Source organism: Oncorhynchus tshawytscha, linkage group LG01, assembly GCF_018296145.1.
Source record: "Oncorhynchus tshawytscha isolate Ot180627B linkage group LG01, Otsh_v2.0, whole genome shotgun sequence".
Taxonomy (NCBI): Eukaryota; Metazoa; Chordata; class Actinopteri; order Salmoniformes; family Salmonidae; genus Oncorhynchus; species Oncorhynchus tshawytscha.
Genome location: NC_056429.1, coordinates 25,382,142 through 25,394,223, shown reverse-complemented (window position 1 = coordinate 25,394,223; position 12,082 = coordinate 25,382,142). Strand labels below are relative to the sequence as shown.

The 12,082-nt window shown below is 40.0% G+C and overlaps 1 protein-coding gene across 1 annotated transcript in view; it reads right to left on the bottom strand.

Annotated features, from left to right (window-relative positions):
* The window catches only part of LOC112260299 (neuroligin-1), a 98,655-nt gene extending 88,326 nt beyond the window's left edge, over positions 1-10,329 (bottom strand). Inside the window, exon 1 of the mRNA XM_042327894.1 lies at positions 9,927-10,329. The gene's annotated coding sequence lies outside the window, so the exon portion shown is untranslated. The remainder of the gene's footprint in view (positions 1-9,926) is intronic.
* Between the last annotated feature and the right edge of the window lie 1,753 nt (positions 10,330-12,082).

Below are 12,082 nucleotides of genomic sequence, written 5' to 3'. Positions count from 1 at the left end.
ACGACGTTGGTGACTGATGTGGTTAAACTCCTCAATGCCATTGGATGAGTCCTGGAACATATTCCAGTCTGTGCTAGCTTCGTAAACAGGTGTAGACTAACAGTGAAATGCTTACTTAAGGGCCCTTCCCAACAATGCAGAGAGAAAGAAAATAGAGAAATGATGGAAAAGGAAAACACGTAATAGATACACAATGAGTAACGATAACTTTGGAATTTAAATTGATGCAATGAACATGACGAATGTCAGCTTTAATTTGGGGGTATTTTCATCCATATCGGTGAACCGTTTAGAAATGACGGCACTTTTTGTACATAGTCCCTCCGTTTTAGGGGGCCAAAGTATTGGGACAAATTCCCTTATGTACATTTAAGTAGTAAAAAGTTTAGTATTTGGTCCCATATTCATAGCACGCAGTGGCTACATCAAGCTTGTGACTCTACAAACTTGTGTTTCAGATTATGTTATGCCCTGTAGAAATTAAAAGGTAAATAATGCATTTTGGAGTCACTTTTATTGTAAATAAGAATAGAATATGTTTCTCAACGCTTCTACATTAATGTGGATGCTACCATGATTACGGACAATCCTGAATGAATAGTAGATCATGATATTTGTGAGTCTGTAACTTTCTCACTCATCATTATTCACAATTAATGTAGGATTATCCGTAATCATGGTAGCATCCAAATTCATTTACATTTATTAAACCCCTCTTGTAATTTCTATTGAGCACAAAGTAATCTGAAACACAACCCAAAAAAACAGCAAATCCATCCAACAAATTTGCATCCAACAAATGAATATTAGAGCGCATCAGCTGTTATTGTAATGGTTTTCCTCCTCTTCTGAGGAGGAGTAGGAAGGATCGGACCAATATGTAGTGTGGTAAGTGTTCGTAATTTTATTAAACTGAACACTACAATACAAAGTAAACAAAAAGAACAACCGAAACAGTTCCGTCTGGTAACTAATATAAAGACAGAAAACAACTACCCACAACCCATAGTGGGAAAACTGCCTAAGTATGGTTCGATTGACAGCTGTCTCTGATTGGGAACCATACCAGGCCAAAACCAGAAATACAAAACATAGAACAAAACATAGAATTCCCACCCCAACTCACGCCCTGACCAAACTAAAATAGAGACATAAAAAAGGAACTAAGGTCAGGACATGACAGTTATTAAGAAAGAGAGAAACACCACACTTCTTGAGCTTACCCGACGCTCCCATTTTGTCCTGCCAATGCATAGAAAAACCAGCTAGAATATTATCCATGTCCTTGTTTAGCCAAGTTTCCGACAAACATAGGCTATTACAGTTGTTCAGGTTCCATTGATAGGACAGTCTCGAATGGAGCTCATACAGTTTGTTCTCCAGTGATTGTACATTCGCCAATACAAAAGAGGGTAGAGGCGGTTTACTTCCTTGCCACTGCGGTTTCATCAGGGTGCCCGCATGTCGGCCTCTAAATTGCTGTCTCTTTCTCTTCCGAGTTTCGAGGATAAGGGCCTGGTCCGGGGTGAGCAGTATGTCCTGCGCATCTGACTCACTGAGGTAGACATTTTCATTGAAATCGAGGTTAGTGATTGCTGTTCCGATGTCCAAAAGCTATTTTCGATCCTAGGAAACAATGGCGGTAATGTTATGTACCAAAAAGGGACAAAAAATAAGAATAAAAATAGCAGAATTGGTCAGAGAGCCCGTACAACGGCCGCCATACATTTCAATGCCAATCTTTTCAGTGGGGCGTTTGAGCAGTTTATTCTCGACAATATTAATCCATTATTTTTTCACTTTGCTCTGGCTTTAAAAGTCACCCTCCTGAGAGGAAGGACAGGTGTCTATGTGCAAACACAGAGCCTAAGTGGGCTGAATTGGAATGTGTGAGCGCTTCTATGACCCAGCTCTCTCTCACCTTTAGAACAGCAGGACTCTGATCGATTGACTGAGAGGTCCTTTCACTCCAGCAGATGTGGAGAGGTGGGAAGTGGAGTTTTGACCGCGGCGCTGCCACACAACCCTAGATGGGAGGGGGTGAGCAGCAAGTACAAACTACACTCATCACAGGAACAAGTCCGTTACGGCTGTTTAGCTTTGTCTTGCTTTTTCTGGCACGTACTGTGTGCTCCACTTTTCATGTGTTTTGTTTTTGTTTCCCCGGGAAATGGACAGAAAAAGTGTGAAAGGACTAGGTGCCCTCTGAGGTGAGAACCTGAGTCATCATACCAGAGGGTTGGTCAGGTGCCACAGGAGAGCTCTGTGACTCTGTATACTCATTAGATGGGGTGCTCCAATGTCCCTCCACTGGGTACACGCATGCACACACACACACACACACACACACACACACACACACACACACACACACACACACACACACACACACACACACACACACACACACACACACACACACTCTTCAGACCTTATTAATGCCCCATTTCAGGGCTGAGGCTCTCGTTGCACCCCATTTCCCACCTCAGATCAGTCAGGACACAATGAACTGACCGAAAACACAGCAAATGGCCACTAAAGCTCTCATGTTGACAAGAGGAGTGCATCAGTCCACTTGAGCTGAAGAAACACTGTGGGGGCTAAATAACCAGCAAATGGCCTGAAATGACTGGGTTACATGAAAAACCACCTTCCTTGGCAAATCTCTAACACTATACATGCCACAGGCACTCACAAAGCCCTCTTCCGTAAGGGCCATTTGGAGCCTATGCTAGAAAATCTGAAAAATATGCAGACAGTTCCGAAATGGCCCCAAATTAAGCAACACTGTCTGCCATTTTAGAACTTGTTACAGAAACCTTCGCCAGCAATAATTTCATGAGGAAAGGGTGGCGGATAGCTGCCATAGTCTCCATCCCATAGCAAAAGAAACACTATAAAAAAAAAATAATGTTGTTTTTACATTAACTTTGGTTTAACAGTACATTACCATACACTTTAGAGTAATGTACTGTTAAGCAAAGTTTTTTGGAATTTACAGTAATATACTATATCTTTTTTTACAGTAACTTACAGGTAATAGGCTGCAAGTAAGTTACTGTAAAAACAACATTTTTTTTTTTACAGTGTAGTGTTTCTGTATACTGTACTCACAAACCATCCCTTCATTTCTTCACAGAATTCCTCTCTGGGTCTCTATAGTGTTGTAGTATGGTAATACACAATCCATTACAGGTGTGCCTCCTACATGCATAGCTTGTGGAATTATCCTTTCAAATTAAAAGTCACGCTGTCTGACTGTGATTATGTGTAAATATTGTCTGGGCAAGGTGTAAAGGGAAATAGTTCCCTCATTAAAAAAAAACTAATAATCAAAAATAGTAGTATAAAAGGAAAAACGCCCAGACGGAAAATATATTCTGTACGACGACATACAACAGTTGGAAGCTCTCTGACAATACTGTAAAAGAAAATAGAATCATCCCAATGACAGTTTTCCTATCTGAACAGGGGAATGGGCTAGGGGTTATCTTTGTATGCAGGTCTTTGATTGTTTAAAAAAAAGTATAAATAATAAGTTGGTTACAAAAAAAAGAACGCACCTGAAACAACAGGAACACAAAAGAGTCAACACTTCCATTATTTATGAACTAGCTCCCTCCTATGTACAGAGTGGGTAGCTGAGTTGGATGCTGCCAGGAGTTTAAGGAGAGGAGGCAGCCTATTGTAAGGAGCTCTAACCTTTCAGGCTATTGACGTGACACTAAATCAATGGACTTAGAAAATTGTTGTACGAACTTCTGCACTTTTAGATGCCACACGTAAAAAACAACACCAAAAAACATTCACAGTAGCCTTGGCAATATTCAACAAACTATCCCTTTGTTTCATATACATTTGGCTATGAGGCACAGGCTAGGCCTACTATACAACCCTTCATTGATGTGAGTTGAGTGAGTCATGATCATATCTTTACCCAGTGGGCATACGACGTCATAAAGACGTCTTTTTCTGTTTGAAATCTGGTTGGGATTAAGTGGTATTTTTCATGATATATAGTAAGTCTTACTTTTGTTGATATCTGATTTTTGGTTGAAATCTGATATAACTACTGACCAGTTATCTAAATTCTACTCAATTAATAGACAGCAATCGTTATAAACATGTATAGAGTTTTTGGGCCATGGACCCACACTAGAACGATTACAATTATTACAATTGGAGTAATGTTCTTTTTCAGCAGAGTTTGTATGATTCAGCTGAGCACATTTGACAACAGGCTATAGCAGTGGTTTTTGTAGTTGCACTCCACACAATTGCAAAGTGAACATTCACTTCCATAATATTTGTTATAGGCTACCAGCATGTAAGATAAACATGCACAATAATACAGGACACCCTAACAAAAATTCACTACCATTAAAATGCAGTAAAACAGCAGTACATAATCTTTGCTTTATTAATGATGCTGTATGTGATAGCTTGCTGTGTATGTTGGGTTCTAATGGTAACCTGTTGTCTGGTTTAGCTAATTGCACTGTTTATTGTGCTGCACATTTTCTTCTGTCCCAATGAACGCTGTTTTGATGTTTAATACATAACACGTAGACCTACAGTATGTATTTCATTTCAATATCCTACTACAATCCACCAGGATTTACAAAACCCAATTTTTATGTTATTTATTCCCATCAATAATTAGTCAAAAATTTAAGCTCCTGAATTTGACCATGACAATATGACTATTGTGTTTTCGCTTAAAGTTTTTAAGCAATTAACATAATGCATGTAGTAATTACATTTCAGTAGCTAAAACTTCAGTTCAAGCTAAAACTTGTCATTATTCCATAAGGCCGTTGGGACAGAGCGCCCAGTAGGCTCCACAACAACACAGCTGAAAAATAACATTTCTTAAAATTGACACAAAAAATCTAAACGTTTTTACTGTTAAGTGGTAGTCCCTGTTCTCCTGCATTGTTATTTTAATTTTTGTAAGTAAAGCGGCAGTTTGTTGGAGAGAAAAATGTCAAGGAAAGATTTGCTTAGCCGGGTAATTGTAGCTAGCTAATGTTAGCTCTATGGTTAATCCTCCAAGGACATGGTAACTTTTCATTTTTACCTGTTGTAGCCATTGGTTGTAGCTAACTAGCAAACATTTTGATATTTTGATATCTGTTTAGTTAATGACAGAGAGAGAGAGAGAGAGAGAGAGAGAGAGAGAGAGAGAGAGAGAGAGAGAGAGAGAGAGAGATGGTTGATGAATTTACATATAGGAAACATTTATTGTGTGTGTGAGACATTTTAAGCTAGTCTAATATTTTTTTGGCGGGAGGACTCAGTCGGGATCTCAACTTACTGTTAAGAGTTAGAATAATAGAATACACTAAATTTGGTTGTGAATCAGCAGTCACTTAATGAGCCCATTTCAGCATTATTCTTTTTTAAATTATTGGTAAGTTATTCTAGCAGCCAGTTATCTAAACTTGTAGTAAGCATGGTTGAATTAATGACCTTGGTTGGGCCGATTGATCACCAGTTATCATAATAAATGGCAAAATGAGTAAATTTGCATGAAATTAGTTGTAAAATTGCAAAATATTCTCTCAGCCGCAAGGCAAAATGTGTAGAATTGCAGGAAATTTTAAAGCGTTTTTTTTTTTTTTTATCTTCGCTGTCACGAGGCGGGCTGCTAAAATGTTTTGCTCGCAAGGTGGGGCCACTGCGGCCCCTCATTATGAGTTCCATTTTTCTGTAGCCCCCACCCTCATCAATGTTGCCCATCCCTGCCTTAACTAATGGTTCATCATGATTTGACTCTGCCTTTACAGTTGAAACATGGCAATGACCAAATGCATGGCCTCTACAGCAGTGTTTGGCCACCCATTCACTTACCATTGACCTATTCTGCCACATCCCAGGGAAATGAGAGCGCAGAACCACCCCTTCTTAAATCCATAATCATTGACAGTTAGTTGTGTGTGCAAAAAGATACTCTGATCTTTAATGTTTATTGATTCATACTAGCCACTTGTGTAAGAGCTAGGTTTGTAATAGCTATGCTGATGATCATTAAAGTTTCTTCTCTGCATCAGGTGAGACTGGATTCCCCAAGAGACATGCCATTCAGCTGCCCATGCTTGCCTGATCTTAGTGTTAGTAGATCCAATTGAAATAGCACCACTCTAATAATATACATTTGTAAAGCAAATAAAATCCTATTTTAACTCGCCTTTTTTTCAGGTGCAAAATCCTTGTGTCCAGATTCAACAGACACCTCCCTCGGTGAGTCATGTAAAGTTTATCCCATTTCTCTCTTGCTCATTCTCCCTGGCCCTCACTCAAACACACAAATGTGCACAGTTGCAGAGAAGAGGAAGAGATTTGCCAATTACAACCATTTCTAACTATGTTTGGTGCAGGAATGATATGAAAGACACACAACTTTTGAAAAAGATCATATTTTATTGTCTCGTTATTATTTTATTTTATACTTTAATTGTTGCATTCAATTTGTTTTTTTTAAGACTGCCAAGCTGTCATCAATTGGGGAACCTCTGTCTAGAAAAATGCCTTAAGGATTATGGAGCGGTGTGTTAATAAAAAGTTGTTTGAACATTGCAATTTAGATTAAGCAAAACCTTGAATGAATGAATGAATGAATGTCCCCAAGAACCCGGTGGCCTCCATCATTCCTAAATGGACAACGTTTGGAACCACCAAGACTCTTCCTAGAGCTGCCCGCCCGGCCAAACTGAGCAATCTGGGGAGAAGGGCCTTGGTCAGGGAGGTGACCAAGAACCCAATGGTCACTCTGACAGAGCTCTAGAGTTCTTCTGTAGAGATGGGAGAATATTCCAGATGGACAACCATTTAATCTCTACACAAATCAGGCCTTCATGGTAGAGTGGCCAGGCGGAAGCCACTCCTCACTAAAAGGCACATGACAGCCCGCTTGGAGTTTGCCAAAAGGCACCTGAAGACTCTCAGACCATGAGAAACAAGATTCTCTGGTCTGATGAAACCAAGATTGAACTCCTTGGCCTGAATGCCAAGCCTCACATCTGGAGGGAACCTGGCACCATCCCTATGGTGAAGCTTGGTGGTAGCATGCTGTGGGGATGTTTTTCAGCAGCAGGGACTGGGAGACTAGTAAGGATCGAGACAATGATGAACGGAGCAAAATACAGAGAGATCCTTGATGAAAACCTTTTCCAGAGCCCTCGGGACCTCAGACTGGGGTGAAGGTTCACCTTCCAACAGGACAACAACCCTAAGCACACAGCCAAGACAACGCAGGAGTGGCTTAGGGACAAGTCTCTGAATGTCCCTGACTGGCCAGCCAGAGCCCGGAATTGAACCTGATCAAACATTTCTGGAGAGACCTGAAAATGACTGTGCAGCGACGCTCCCCATGCAACTTGACAGAGCTTGAGAGGATCTGCAGAGGGGGATGGGAGAAACTCCCCAAGTACTGGTGTACCAAGCTTGTAAAATCAATCTCAATAAGATTTGAGGCTGTAATCACTGCCAAAGGTGCTTCATCAAAGAACTGGGTAAAGGGTCTGAATAATTATTGAAATGCGATATTTCAGTTTTTTTTGTATTTAATAAATTTGCAAACACTTCTAAACAATTGTGTTTGCTTTGTCATTATGGGGTATTGTGTGTATATTGCTTAGGGGAAAAAGACGATTTAATTAATTTTAGAATAAGGCTGTAATGTAACAAAATGTGGAAAAAGTCAAGGGCTCTGAATACTTCCCGAAAGCACTGTATATGAGCAAGTTGCTCTTTTTGGAAGACATCTATCTCTAAGCTATACTGCCACAAACTTTTTCAACTAGTACCATGGAGGTCCACAAAGTTCCTTCAGGAATGTCCTTCTCTAGTTCTTTTCAAATCTGAAATGTATAAAGTTGTAATACGCTGATTATCTTCGTTGCAGATCGGACACATCACACCACTCGTCAGGAGAGCCACTACACTCCAGATAGCATTCTATGCTCAGAAGTCCTTGATGAGTATCTACCCAATCACGCCACTCTTATTAATCATTAATAAAACAAAACAATGGGCCTATATACATTGTGTCCCAGTCTTTCTAGGCATGTAATGTCTGTGGGGGAATTATGAAACAATAACTGTATGCACATGTGCAAAAAAATTGTGATGTAGATTTTTTTTGCCATTGCTTGATCTATTTTAAATGTATGAATGTTGCTGATTTGAACTTGAATTGGTGCCTATGGAAACAAATAGAAATGTAATGAACAATCTTTTCAATATCCAACTTTGTCCTCTGCAATACTGTAGTGCTGTAGTCAGGTGTCATTGCCAGGTTATGATGAGGTCTTAATTATGACCAGTACATAATATAGCACATAATATAAATGCATTCAACTGAAATGTGTCTTCCGCATTTAACCTAACCCTTCTGAATCAGTAGTGGTCAGAACTATGACCAACTGGTAAGATATAGGCCACAATTATGATCAACTGGTTATATGGTGGTCAGAAACATACATAATATTCTTGTCAGTAAAAAGATGTAGGCTATATATAAATAAGACATCATAATGACTTCTTTTCAACCAGGTGTTGCCTTCTGGGATAGTTGCATTGAGAGCGATGTCACAAATGGATGTGTATAATATATACTTTTTTGTCCCTGCATCACAATAGAGGACAATCATATGTCTCTCTCTATCTCAAATCACATTCAACTTTGTCCTTGAATCTAATATTGTGTAAGATTTGATTGGGTACCTCATTTTATGAGCTTTTACAAGAGTAAAATCCAAGGTGGCTATAACGACACGGCATGCAGTGTTCACGTCTATACAAACTGTAATTAACAGGACCACAACAGAGCTCACTGTAGGAAAAATGGCCACGTATGCATATAGCAATGGAAGTCAATGACTAATAGCTCGAAGATCACGTAATGATAATTGGGGAGTTTATCCCCCATATCAAACATGCATAAAACATCCATATTGTTGATAATGTTATTAACGACTATTTGCCAAAGCCAAATGAACTAATCCAGTCAGCTTTTTACTGCTATGACTATTTCTGCCTTTGGGCTATAAATTGAGCACACACAAATACTGCATTTATCCAGTTTTCTGGTGCCCTGTACCTATAGCCAATAGTGTTGAACTTTCCCATTCAAACGTCACCTACACGATTTACCATCTAATTCCGTTATTCATAGCATAGCGATGCTTATCCACCATCTGAGAGTCATTTCCGAACATAGTCATTGAAATTAATGAATGAATGAAGGCTAATACATTCCCGACTCAGCGTTAGGTATTTACCCTTATGGCTAAATGAATATCAATTAACATTTCAATTGAATTTAGACGGGTGGAAATTAATTTTCCTTCATCAGTGATGATTATGTTGTATTACAATTCACAGAGAAATGCATTACTGGTTCTTTATTGCACTTAATAAATAGGGTTAGGTCTCTTCACAGGGCTGCAGGTGGTATTAAAATGGATGGTGATTTGGACCTAAGCACCTGGGCAACTGGCATCAGCACAACCGACCATTATGAAAGTAGTTTAATCACATTTTCATATTAAACATGAAAGCACGTGAGTGTGTGAGCTTCCAAAAGACAGAGACTTCAACAGAGAGCTGGACAGGAGCATATGTGCCAAACATAGCAAAATATGCTCTGTCGTTGAATGTAGCCACCATGCCAGCATCCCAATTTCAAATTCATCATAACTCTAGGATATGTATATAGGCTATATAGGCTAATATACACATTATGCATGAAAATAAATGCATGTAGGCTAGGTAGTCTAGAACTAGTTTTTCCCTCCTTCCCAATATCTTACAATTGACCTCGACTCAAAGCTCGCATTTAAAATCGCCATTTGATAAAAGTAGACAAGGGCTGTGACCGAATAGTATGTTTGAACAGTCATATTTCAATATTGTATATTTACCATGAGGCTTGATCTCCACCACTCGTCACCTCAGACAATTTCCCTCAGTGCCATGTCCCGTTATTTCAGAGTGCAAAGCTCTTTAGAATCATCTCCCCAAAAATCTGAGGCACAAGCTTTGGCAAAGAAAAATACTTCACTTCAAAGGTTATAAACTCGCCTTTTCATACTCCGTCATAATTCCGTCCAACAATTTTGCAGAAGAGAAAAACTAAAGGATCCCCCTCTGCCGGAATAAAGTGTTTTTAATCCAAAAACGGTTTCCTTCACCAGAGACGACCATTTGCTCCGGCTCTTGCGCACACCTCTTTATCTTAACGACACGAAAAATAAATAACTTAAATATATTTTCTTCGCTCACGATTCAGGGTGCACTTGCTTGACAAAATGCCGAGGTCTCCTCTCGTCCCTGTTGGCGAGAGGATGCGCTGATCGAAAAATGGAACAGAGATACATCTAGTGGCCCTGGAAGGAACTTCAATAAAGCTGCTTAATATTTTTAAAGAGACAAGGAATATTATTTTCCCCTAAATGTCTGCAAATAAACTTCCCCATATCAAGTCACGATTTTACTCTACCCTATTGTAGGCTACTTATTGTATTGCACACGTCCTGTGTGGGCATTTCCCACAATGAATGGCTTGCTGCTGTTGCATCACATTCACAGTTACTTGTTGACTACAATTGTTTTGCATGATTGTTTTTCTAGAATAGTATGAGTACCTCTCAGTGGCATATCACCCCCAGGAGAGCGATATTTATTTCAACCATGAATGGGACTTAGGCTCCATATGGAGCTATTGTTCTGCAAGCACTTTACCATTGATACTTGAAGCGCATATATATTTTGACCAAAATTAGAAAGGGGGCAAAATACTTTTTCACAGCACTCTAATGTTTATGATTATGTTAGAGAAAGACCCCGCTGAATGATTCAGAACATTACAAATTATATTTGTCTTGTTAAAATGTATTTAAAACATAAGAAAGTGAAATGTTGATTAGATTAAAGAGTTTAATAGTCACATGTACAGGGTTGCAGATGTACTTACAGTGTACAGTGAAATGATTGAGCTACGGGCTCAAACAATACAGGACAAAGTGAAATAAAACAATGCACAGGGTGAGCAGGTAGCTGACTAGTGGTGGCTATTCAGCAGCCTGATGGTCTGGGGGTAGACACTATTGGCCAGTTTTACAATTTGTGCCATGATGCTCCTATACTGCCAACGTCTGAGTGATAGAAACGGGGAAAACATGCCATGGTTCGGGGGGACAAGCCACATTTCTTGAGCATCCTGAGGTTGAAGAGTAGCTGTTGTGCCTTCTTCACCACTGTGTATGTGTGGTTTGACCATTTCAGCTCCTCTGAGATATGTACACCTAGGAACTTGAAGATTTTGACCATCTCCATGGCAGCCCGGTTGATGAGGATGGGGGCGTGCCCAGCTTGGTTCCTCCTGAAGTCCACAATCAGCTCTTTTGTTTTGCTGACATTCGGGGAGAGGTTGTTTACCTGGCAGCACGCCGTCAGAGTGCGAATATCCTCCCTGTAGGCCGTCTTGTCGTTGTTGGTAATCAGACCTACTACTGTCAGGTCGTCTACAAACTTGATGATGGACTTGGAACTGTGTGAGGACACGCAGTACAGGAGGGGACTGGGGACGCACTCTTGTGGGGCCCCGTGTTGAGAACCAGTGTGGAGGAGGTAATGTTGCCTACCTTCACCACCTGGAGGTGGCCTGTAAGGAAGTCCAGTACTCAGTTGCATAGGGGGGAGTTCAGTCCCAGGGCCTTGAGCTTTGTGGTGAGCTGTGCAGGCACTATGGTATTGAAAGCCGAGCTGTAGTCTGGGCAGAGTGGGTGAGCACCCTACACATGGAGAATGCTAAGATTATTGCTCTGCTTGCTACAATAATTGTGGGACTGCCACTACATATAATTTAACCTAAAGGATATTTTCAGCACCACAGACAAGACTTCCATGTTAGAGGCCAAGGTTAGTCAAAATTCGTTTTTTGTCATATTGTACAACAGCTAATGAAACTAAATGAAAATGTATCAGTGTTTTTTCCTGGTAGTTGCTGGTTGAAAATACAATCTACACATTACCTTTTTATCAGCAGGTTTGCATGGGCAGGAGTTTTTGGCTTTCC